This window comes from Vulpes lagopus, chromosome 8 (assembly GCF_018345385.1).
Source record: "Vulpes lagopus strain Blue_001 chromosome 8, ASM1834538v1, whole genome shotgun sequence".
Taxonomy (NCBI): Eukaryota; Metazoa; Chordata; class Mammalia; order Carnivora; family Canidae; genus Vulpes; species Vulpes lagopus.
The window spans coordinates 117,843,068-117,854,316 of NC_054831.1; positions in this window are offsets into that span (position 1 = coordinate 117,843,068).

An 11,249-nucleotide genomic window follows, 5' to 3' on the forward strand; every position below is an offset into this window, starting at 1 on the left:
AGCGACTAGAGAGCAAGGAAGTGGCCTGGGATGACACCTAGGATGGTGTCATAAAAACTAGGAGAAGAGTAACTCCAAAATGAAGAACTGGACAATAGTGGTAAATACTTCTCTTAAGAGAAAGTATCTTATTAGATTTAACGACTCAGAGATCACAGACCCCAGAGAAGACTTAAACTTGAAAGAAAGGAGCAAAATTCAGATTAGAGGAATAAATGGTGGATAAAGAAACAGAGATAATGAGAAGAAACAACTCTTTAGAAAGATTTGAGTGTAGACGGGATGTTCCAGTTTCAACCCAAAATTTTTTTTAAAATTTTTTTTAATTTTTATTTATTTATGATAGTCACAGAGAGAGAGAGAGGCAGAGACACAGGCAGAGGGAGAAGCAGGCTCCATGCACCGGGAGCCCAACGTGGGACTCGATCCTGGGTCTCCAGGATCGCGCCCTGGGCCAAAGGCAGGCGCCAAACCGCTGCGCCACCCAGGGATCCCTCAACTCAAAATTAATGGCATAAAACAAAGCTATATTATTATGCTCAGGGATTCCATGGATCAAGAACTGGACGAGTCACAGCAGAGATGGCTTGTCTCTGTTTCATAATGTCTGGAGTCTCAGTGGGGAAGACCCAGATGGCTAGGAGTGACTTGAATTCCTGGGAATTGGAATCATCTGGAGGTTTCTTCACTCACAGGTCTGACACCAAGACTGGGATCACCTGAAAACTCGCTCAGCTGTGACTGTTACCTGGAGCACCTACGTGTAGCCTCTCCATATGGCTTGGGTTTCTTGAAGCATGGTTGCTGGGTTTTGAGAGGGAGTGTCCTCACAAGACAGTGTACCAAGAGGGAGTATCCAAGAGAACTAAGAAGGAGCTGTGTGATCTTCTATACCTATCAACAGAAGTCACGGTGCCTCACTTGCCATATCCCTTTGGGAAGAGTAGTCACAGCCTACCAAGATTCAAGCAGAAGGGGACATAGCTATCTCTTAATGGGAAGAATGTCAGAAATTTTGAGGACATGTCTTAAAATTAGCTAGAAAGGGATGTGGGTAAAAACTTTAACACATTTAAATGCTGATGGAAAGCATGAAGAGAGAAAGATTAAATATACAGGAAGAATAATTGACAATGGCTGAATCTCTGCAATTAAGGGAGAAGAAGATCAAAATCTCAAATAGAAACAGTGCCTACATGGGAAAAGTGAAAACTCCACTATCCCATTGGAGTAGAGGGTAAGGAGAAGAACATGGATGGGTGTGATGGTTTTCACATGCCTACATATTTTTGACTCTGCTTCCTTCAAGAGGTCAATCCTAATTCCCCCTGTGTGAGGGTGAGCTGGACTTAGTGACCTGCTTCTGAAGAATGGAAATGAGCAGGGACACCTGGGTGGCTCAGCTGTTGAGCATCTACCTTTGACTCAAGGCATGATCCTGGAGTCCCAGGATCGAGTCTCACATCGGGCTCCCTGCATGGAGCCTGCTTCTCCCTCTACCTATGTCTCTGCCTCTCTCTCTCTCTCTCTTTCTTTCTCTCTGTGTCTCTCATGAATAAATAAATAAAGTATTCTAAAAAAAAAAAAAAGAATGGAATAAAGTAGAAATGATAGTGTGTGATTTCAGAGCATTGGTGATAAAAGGCAAAGCATCTTCCTGTTTGTTCTTTCCCTGTCTTGGATCTCCTGTTCTGGGACAAGACAGTATCCTCAGGTGGCAACATGGAGATGACCTGAGGCTTTCTGCCAATAGCCATGAGAGTGTGCCACCTTGGAGTGGATCCTCAAGCCCCAGAGAAGCCTTCAGCTGACTGCAGTCCCAGCCAACAGCTTGAGTGGAAACCTCATAAGAGACCCAGAGCCATAACTGACCCACTAAGCTGCTTCCAGCTTTCTGACCCTCAGAAATCTTGTGAAGTATTTAATATTTGTTCTTTTAGGCCATTAAGTTGTGGGGGCAATTTGTTATGCAGCTATAGATAACTTACACAAGTTGTGGTACCTAAAAGTGCTAACATAACAAAAACCTAAAAATATCTACTGTGGCAATGGAAGGGTGGAAGAACTTTGAGGTGAGCGTTAGTGAAACTTGAGCCTTTTGGAAAGCTAATAGAGTCCTGATGGCCTCTGACGAAGCTGCAAGTAGGTGCCTAAATAAAAGTCCTAGAAATCTCATTGGACACTGAAGGAAGGGGTCTTGTTAATGTGCTGGCACAAATTTAGCAACACTATTGCCTGGGCAAGATGAAAAGTGGAAAATACACCTAATGAATCCAGTGATCTACCTTAAGGAGATTTGCATGAAGAATACTGAAGAGGCTGCCTGGTCTCTTCTTGCCACTTGTAGTAAAATATAAAAGGAGAGAGATAAAGTAAAGGAAGGACTATTAGACAAAAGGAAGCCATAACTTTCTGGTTTTGGAAATTTCCAGCTTCTCCAAGTGGCAAATGATGCTAAAGTTAAGAAATGGCTTCTGAACAAAGATGAAATAAATCCAGGGCAATGCCAGGAAAACACAGTCCAAAGATGAAGTGAAGGGAGTGGCTGTAACATCCTTTGTCAAGATCTAAGGAAGATTGAAAGTGTTAACCTCAGAATACTGTTCATTTAAGTAAAAAGTCTCTAAAGATTTAAGGATATGACTCATGAATCCTCATTCGAACAGTAGAATTCTGAGAAGCTTAAGGGCGTTCGTTGTTCCTCAACAGAAGTTCAAGGCTATATAGAAGGGTTTATCTTGAAGAACTTTGTGAGGATACCTTTTGTCTAATGGAGTGAACCTCAAGATTCACAAGAGCCTCCTGATTTTAAGAAATGTTCAGAGGAACACTGCCCAGTTGGACTGAAAGAATCAGAGGCAATACAAAGCGAATAGATATCTTCTGACACCCAGAATTCTACTGGTAAAATGCAATCTGTGAAACATATACAGTTGTAAATTTGGATTTTTTCTATGCAAAAGGAAGGATGACTCAGAGGGTACCAAGAGCCCAGAGGATAGAACCAAAAGCCCAGAAGGTAGAACTAAGAGCCATAGATGATTATCCCTAGGCCTTGAGTCCTAATCAAGGAATTTCCAACATTTGTCCGGGTAGATTTCAGAATTGCTATGGATCAGTGATTCATTTGTGCCAGCATCTCCATCCATTTTGAATAGGGACATCTATAGAGATTATCCTAGATGTACCACCATTGCCTGTTAGGTTTGTGTGAAGCAGATAACTTGTCTCTTTAGTTCATGGGACTTCAGATCAAAAGGAATTATCTTCAAGGAGCTGTAATTAAGGAACTACACCCTTGGGAGTTAGTGTAAGATGTGGATTAGCATGATCAGAGACTGAATGATATGGAGTTTTAAACTAATCCCAAAATATGAACCAGAGATTAATGGTCAGAAAGGAAAGGTGTATATTTTCTGAATTGAGATTATGGTTTACTGGTCACTGAGTCGTTGAATTAGATATGGCTGAGAGTAACACAAAATCTAAAATAACAGTGGCTTCAACAAGATATCAGTTTATTTTTCTCTCACATGAAAAACCTGGAGGTAGATGATTCAAGGCTAGTATAGGAGCTCCATTCTATAAAGTCCTCAAGGAACCAGGCCTGTTGTCAACTTCCTGTTCCACCATACCTAGCATGTGGCCCTCATGCTCCTGTTCTAAAATGGACTACCAGGGATGCTTAGGTGGCTCAGCGGTTGAGCATCTGCCTTCCCCTCAGGGCGTGATCCTGGAGACCTAGGATTGAGTCCCGCATCAGGCTCCCTGCATGGAGCCTGCTTCTCCCTTTGCCTGTGTCTCTGCCTCTCTCTCTCTCTCTCTGTGTCTCTCATGAATAAATAAATACAATCTTTAAAAAATAAAATACAATAAAATGGACCATCAACTCTACATTCAAAGCAGAAAGATAGAGAAAGGGGGAAGAATGGGTAAAAGACATGTTCTTGCTGTCTCTTATGGAAGATTCCTGGAATCTACCATATCACACTTTTATTTACATCCCATTGGTCAGAACTTAGTCACATGGTCACATCTAGCTGCAAGAGAATCTGGCAAATACAGTGTCTAGATGAAGTAGTAATATACATAGTAAAACATTCTCTTACTAAGGAAGAAAGAAAAGATGTTGAGGGACAGCTAACAGTTTTCTAGAGTCAGTATTGTTACTTGTAGAGAATAGAATCCACTCTGGGTAATTTAAACAGAAAAGACTTTATTAGACAACAGTAGATGGCTTATGAATATCCAGGTGGGCCAGAGAATCATGCTTAGATGCTAAAGTCAGGACAACAGCAGCCATGAGAAACTCCCAAACACACCACATGGCATTCGTTATAGACTCCCAAATCCTGCCGCCCCGTAATACTACATTAGGAATAGACACTGAAATCTCTGCCAAGCTGCCCCAGAAAAGCCAGTACCTTCAAACTATGCTTGCAGGAAGAGCTGATGCATCAAGGCATGACTTTTGACTCACATTTCTCATTTTCATCATCATGTGGATGCATCTATTTGAAAAATAGCTCCAAGGGAGTGTGGGAAATGTAGTTTTTAGCTTTCCAGCATTTGCTGTATAGGAAAACATACAAAATGGGGATCGGACACTGTGTTAAATGAGCCAATACACAGTATATCCCATAGTTCATCATTTTGTATACTAGTTTTCCATATAAACTCTCATACTTGAATTTCAAAAACACAATAGTAACAAAATGTTGCCACTTAATATAATTCAACTATCATAGAAAAAAATCTCACTCTCTCTGTGAAAGAGATTACCCAATGACTCATGAAGAACTACATCACTCTCTAAGAAATATTCATGTCTTATCCATTGAGTCATAATATATTCTGTAATCAAGAAAGAAAATGTGCGTAGCCAGTACGGTCCTTGTTTCTAAAACTGGTCACAGGCAATAATTGGCATTTATAATTTCCTTCCTCTACTTCCTATGTTAAGTTACATAATATCTTTTGTCTTTTATGATTTTTTTTTTTACTTTAAATCCTATTTTATGGGGATTGCTGGGTGGCTCAGCGGTTTAATGCCTGCCTTCGGCCCAGGGCGTGATCCTGGAGTCCCAGGATTGAGTCCCGCATCGGTCTCCCGGCATGGAGCCTGCTTCTCCCTCTGCCTGTGTCTCTGCCTCTCTCTCTCTCTATGTCTATCATGAATTTTAAAAAATTTTAAAAAAATAAATCCTATTTTATTACATACTAGGATTACTACCTTCTGGATTCTTTTGATTCATATATGCCTGCCATAGCTTTTTCTATCCTATTTTAAACTTTACCATTTTTTTTTGTTTTAAATACCCTTTCATAAATTATACTGTTAGATTTTTAAAAACTAGTCTGAGAATCTTGACCTTATCGTTTTAAATTTAATGCAATTACGTTATTGTATTTACAGTTAAATTAGGATTTACTTCTATCATATTGTTTTACATTTTACATTTGCTTCATGTTTTATTCCTTTCATGCTATTATCTCTGTTCGCTTTAGTATGTTGATTAGATTGAGATTTTTTTTTTTTTTTTTTTTTTTTTAGATTGAGATTTCTTTGGCTGACTTAAAAGTTATATATTTGGGGACACTTGGGTGGCCCAATCAGTTAAGCATCTCTTTATTTTGGCTCAGGTCATGATCTCAGGATCATGATATCAAGCCCTGTGTCAGGCTCTGTCCTCAGCACAGAGTCTACTTGAGATTCTTTCCCTCTTCCTCCCCCTTGGCTCTCTAAATAAATAAATAAATAAATATTTTAAAAAAAATTTAAAAAGCTACATATCCGGGGATGCCTGGTGGCTCGGTCGGTTAAGTGTCTGCCTTTGGCTCAGGTCATGATCCTGGAGCCCCAGGATCAAGCCCTATGTTGGGCTCCCTGCTCAGCAGGGAGTCTGCTTCTCCCCCTGCCCCTCACCCAACTCATGTTCTCTCTCTCTCATTTTCTCTCTCTCAAATAAATTGTTTAGAAAAAAGCTATATAGGGATCCCTGGGTGGCGCAGCGGTTTGGCGCCTGCCTTTGGCCCAGGGCGCGATCCTGGAGACCTGGGATCGAATCCCACGTCGGGCTTCCAGTGCATGGAGCCTGCTTCTCCCTCTGCCTGTGTCTCTGCCTCTCTCTCTCTCTCTCTGTGACTATCATAAATAAATAAAAATTAAAAAAAAAAAGAAAAAAGCTATATATTTGTATTTTATTCACATTGTGGTTGTTCTTAATTTATTACCTATACTCATAGTTTTTTACTCTTATGAACAATTAAATGTATCCATATCTATTTCTTCCCCTTAATAAGAAAGTACTTACATATATGCTCATGTCTCTTTTTCTCCACCTCCCTCCAGTATTGATATTATTTGTTATAGATGTATTTTTTTTTCATTTTATTTGATACAACCCTTTTCTTTAAAGACAAACTTTACGAAAGTTTTTTTCTTTTTTATAGATCTTATTTATTCATGAGAGACACATATAGAAAGGCAGAGACAAAGGCAGAGGGAAAAGCAGGCTCCCCAGGAGGAGCCTGGTATGGGACTCAATCCCAGGAGCCCGGGATCAGGACCTGAACCAAAGGCAGACACTCAACCACTGAACCACCAGGCGGCCCCCTCCCACGGTATTTGAACACTTCTCTTTTTTTTTTTTTTTTTTGAGTAAGCTCTACACCCAATGTGGGGCTTGACCTCAGGACCCCAAGATCCAGAGTCACATGCTCTACCGATTGAGCCAGGCAGGTGCCCCAAAGCATTTGAACACTCTTATTCTCCAATCTCTTGGAGCATCTCCTAGGTTTGTGTCTCATCTTGATTACTTTCTTCAAGATTGTTTTCAGCGTCTGTGTGGCAAAACTCCCAAGGCTTTGTGTGCTAGAGAATATTTTTACTATGCTCTAACATTTGAATGAGAATTTGGATATAAAATTCTAGAATCAAAGATCTCTTCCTTTGATACTTTAAAACATATTGCTCTATCATTACTTTGCATCCAGTGTTGCTGTTGAGTAGTATGATACGAATTTGCTCTTTCTCTTCCCATAGAATTCCCTTACAATTTTCGTTTTGTTTTTGATATTTTTACATTTTGCATTTGACAATCTTACATTTTATTATAATGTGTCTCAGTGTAGATTTTTTCTTAATGCTCCTGTTTGGCATTTGTTGGTTCCTTTTCATCTAAGACCTTTCATCCTTCTTTAATTCTGGGAAGGTTACCTTCACTATTCAAAATATAATTTATTCCTCTCCGTGTTTTTTCTCCTGCCTTCTGGAACCCCTAATTTTCCAGATGTTGGCATTTTTATTCCTGTCCTCCATGTCTCTTGAATTCTTTCTTTTTGTTCTTTCATGTGATGTTATGGGAAAGCTCCTTAATATGATACTGAAATGTACTAATTTTTCTTTAGCCATATCTATCCTTCTATTTATTCTATTTCTTGTGTTGTTTCCATTTTCAATTCTACTATTTCTTCTTGGTTCTTTTTCATGATATCTTATTACCTCATATGTTTTTTTAAAAGACATTAATTTATTTATTTGAGAGAGAGCACAAGCAGGGGGAGCAAGAGGGAAAAGGGAGAAGCAGGCAACTCTCTGAGCAAGGAGCCTGATCCAGGGCTAGATCCCAGGACCCTGGGATCATGATCTGAGCTGAAGGCAGCCACTTAAGCCGACTGAGCCAACCAGGTGCTTGTCATTACTTCATATGTTAATATAATCTGTTCTCTAAGTATTTTTATCATCCTTATTGTAAATTTCTTATTTTTTATTCCACTGATTTTTAGATTATATTGTAAATTTCTTATTTTTTATTCCACTGATTTTTAGATTAAATATATATCAATATATATATTTTGATGTTGGTTATTATATATATATTTGTATGTGTGTGTCTGTGTGATTCAGTTTATTGTTTTTCTTATAATGGTTGTATATTGGCCTGTGAACTCATCATGTCCCCTGAAACTATTGGCTACTCTGTTTGCTGATGAAGTGCTTCTCAAACTGTGGTGAAGAACTGGACTGTTTTTGTTCCCAATCCATTGCAGGCATATTTATTACATAAAACTTCTTAAATTGTTACTCACTTCTACTTTCTGCACTTATTATAGAGCAGGAACATCAGTCCTTGAACCATACTTTGACCAGTATTGTCCTAATGCACACTGGGAATGGATACTGGTGCAGGGTGGTATATTGTATTAGCCTTTCCAACTATTCCCTTCTTTCACTCTGAGGGGATTATATGTCAGCACCCATTGCTGTGTTATTTTTTCAATGCCTCCCTAGACACAGAGCGCAGTTCCCTGCCCCACTGTCTGTCTGGTTTGGTTTTGTACCTTGCTTGGACCAATGAAATATGAGCAGTGACAGCAGGGCAGTTCTGAGCAGGAGCTTTAGGAGGCACATGTGTTTCCATCATGTGTTTCCAACTCTTGTTCCTCCTCTGTGCTACATGAATACTGTGACTCAAAGAGCGGTTGCTCCTACAATCCAATGTAGGTCCCAAAGTGAGGCATTTTGAGCCACAGAATCTGATCTACAATCACCAACATGTAAAGACAGCAAGAAATAGATGTTGGTTATTGTAAACCAAGGTTGGCAAACTACAGTCCATGGGCCAAACCCAATCTACTGTCTGCTTCTGTAAGGCCCAAAGCTAAGAATTTTTTTCATCTTTGAAACGTTGAAAACTAATCAAAACACACATATAGGGTTAATTAACTTACACCAAAGGAGCCAAGAGTATACAATGGGGAAAGGACAGTCTCTTCAACAGATGAGGTTGGGAAAACTAGATAGCCACATGCAAAAGAACGAAACTGGAACCATTATCTCATACTATACACAATAATGAACTTAAAATGGATTAAAGACTTGAATGTAGGACCTGAAACCATAAAACTCCCAGATGAACATATAGTCTATAAACTCCTTGACATGGGACTTGGCAATGACTTTTTTGAGTTTGACACCAAAAGCAAAGGTAACAAAAGCAAAAATAAACAAATGGGACAACATCAAACTAAGAAGCTTCTGCACAGCAAAGAAAATGCTCAAAAAAAAAAAAAAATAAAGGCAACCTTGGGGTACCTGGGTGGCTCAGTCTGTTAAGTGTCCACCTTCGGCTCAGGTCATGATCTTGGGATCCTAGGATCCAGCCCCACATTAGGCTCCCTGCTCAGCAGGGATCCTGCTTCTCCCTTTCCCTCTGCCCCTCTCTATATTTGTGCCCCCCCATCTGTCACATAAATAAATTAAATATTTAAAAACAAACAAATAAAGACAACCTGCTAAGTGGGAGAAAATACTTGCAAATTATCTATTTGATAAGGGATTAATATCCTAAATCTGTAAAGCATCCATACAACTCAATAGCAAAACAAAACAATCTGATTAAAAAATGGGCAGAGGACCTGAATATACATTTTTCCAAAAAAGACATGTAGGTGGCCAGGTACCTGAAAAGGTGTTCAATATCACTCATCAGCAGGAAAATGCAAATCAAAACCACAATAAGCTATCACCTCACACCTGTTAGCATTGTTGTTAACAGATAAGAAAAGGTGTGGGTGAGGATGTGGAGGACAAGGAAAGTTTGTGCACAGTTGGTGGAAATGTAAACTGGTGCAGGTACTCTGGAAAACAGTCCACAATAGAACTATCATATGATCCAGCAATTCTACTTTAGGATGTTTATCCAAAGAAAAAAACTAACTGGAAGGGACATATGCATCCCCATGTTCACTACAGCACTATTTACAATAGCCAAGACATGGAAGCTACCTAAGGGTCTGTTTGTGGATGAACGGATAAAGAAAATGTGGTGTATATATACAATGGAATATTATTCAGCCATAAAAATAAGTTTTGCCATTTGCAACAACATGGGTGGACGCTGAGAACATAATGTTAAATGAAATAAATCAGAGAAAGACAAATACTATATGACCTCAACTATATGTGGACTCTAAACAAACAAACAAACAAAAAAACAAATTCATAGATGCAGAGAACAGATTGGTAGTTGCCAGAGGTGAGGGGCAGGGGCCAAATGGGTGAAGGAGGTCAAAGGTTACAAACTTAGAGTTATAAAATAAGTAAGTCATGGGGATGTAGTGTATGTGTGGTGACTATAGTTAATATTATATTGTATATTTGAAAGATGCTGGGATCCCTGGGTGGCGCAGCAGTTTAGCGCCTGCCTTTGGCCCAGGGCGCGATCCTGGAGACCTGGGATCAAATCCCACATCGGGCTTCCTGCATGAAGCCTGCTTCTCCCTCTGCCTGTGTCTCTACCTCTCTCTCTGTGTGTGTGTGAATATCATGAATAAATAAATAAAATCTTAAAAAAAAAAAAAGAAAGATGCTAGATCTTTTTGTTTCTAAGATTTTATTTATTCATGAGAGACAGAGAGAAAGAGGCAGAGACAGGCAGAGGGAGAAGCAGGCTCCCTGATGCGGAACTCAATCCCAGGACCCTGGGATTACGACCTGAGCCGAAGGCAGAGGCTCAACCACTGAGCCACCCAGGTGCCCTAAGAGAGTAGACCTTAAAAGTTCTCAGCACAAGGGAAAAAATTGTAACTGTGAGGTGACAGATAATAACTAGACTTACTGTGGTGATCATTTTGCAATACATACAAATATCAAACCATTATGTTGTACACCTGAAACTAATATAATGTTATATGTCAAATATATCTCAATAAAAACATAATCAAAAGAAGAACAAGATTTGTGACATAAACTATATGAAGTTCAAGCTTTAGTATTCATAACGTTTTGTCAGAACATAGCCACACTCATTTGTTTACATATTGCCTATGGCTGCTTCCTTGCTCTAAAGGACAGAGCTGAGTATCCTGAGTATCGATAACAGAGACCACATGTCCCACAAAGCCCAAAACATTTACTATCTGGCCCTTTACAGCAAAAGTGCGCCAGCCTCTGTTGTAAGCCACAGAGATTTTGAAGTTGGTTGTTACCTCAGCAAAAATGACTAATGTAGTCAAAATGAATTTAAGGAGAGGGGAGTAGCCCCAGAGAAGGGAGTGCCAGGCACCACAAAGCTACTCTGGATCATTCCCATTTGCTGTCCCTGTGAACCAGCAACCCTTTTGAGCTTTTACCTTTCAACTGTTTAGGAGAAGCAACATTGGGATGAACTTATAATTCCTTAGCCTTGAGCATTTGGAGGAGAGGCTGGCTGAGAGAATGCTCACATGCTGAAGTCAGCTCACCC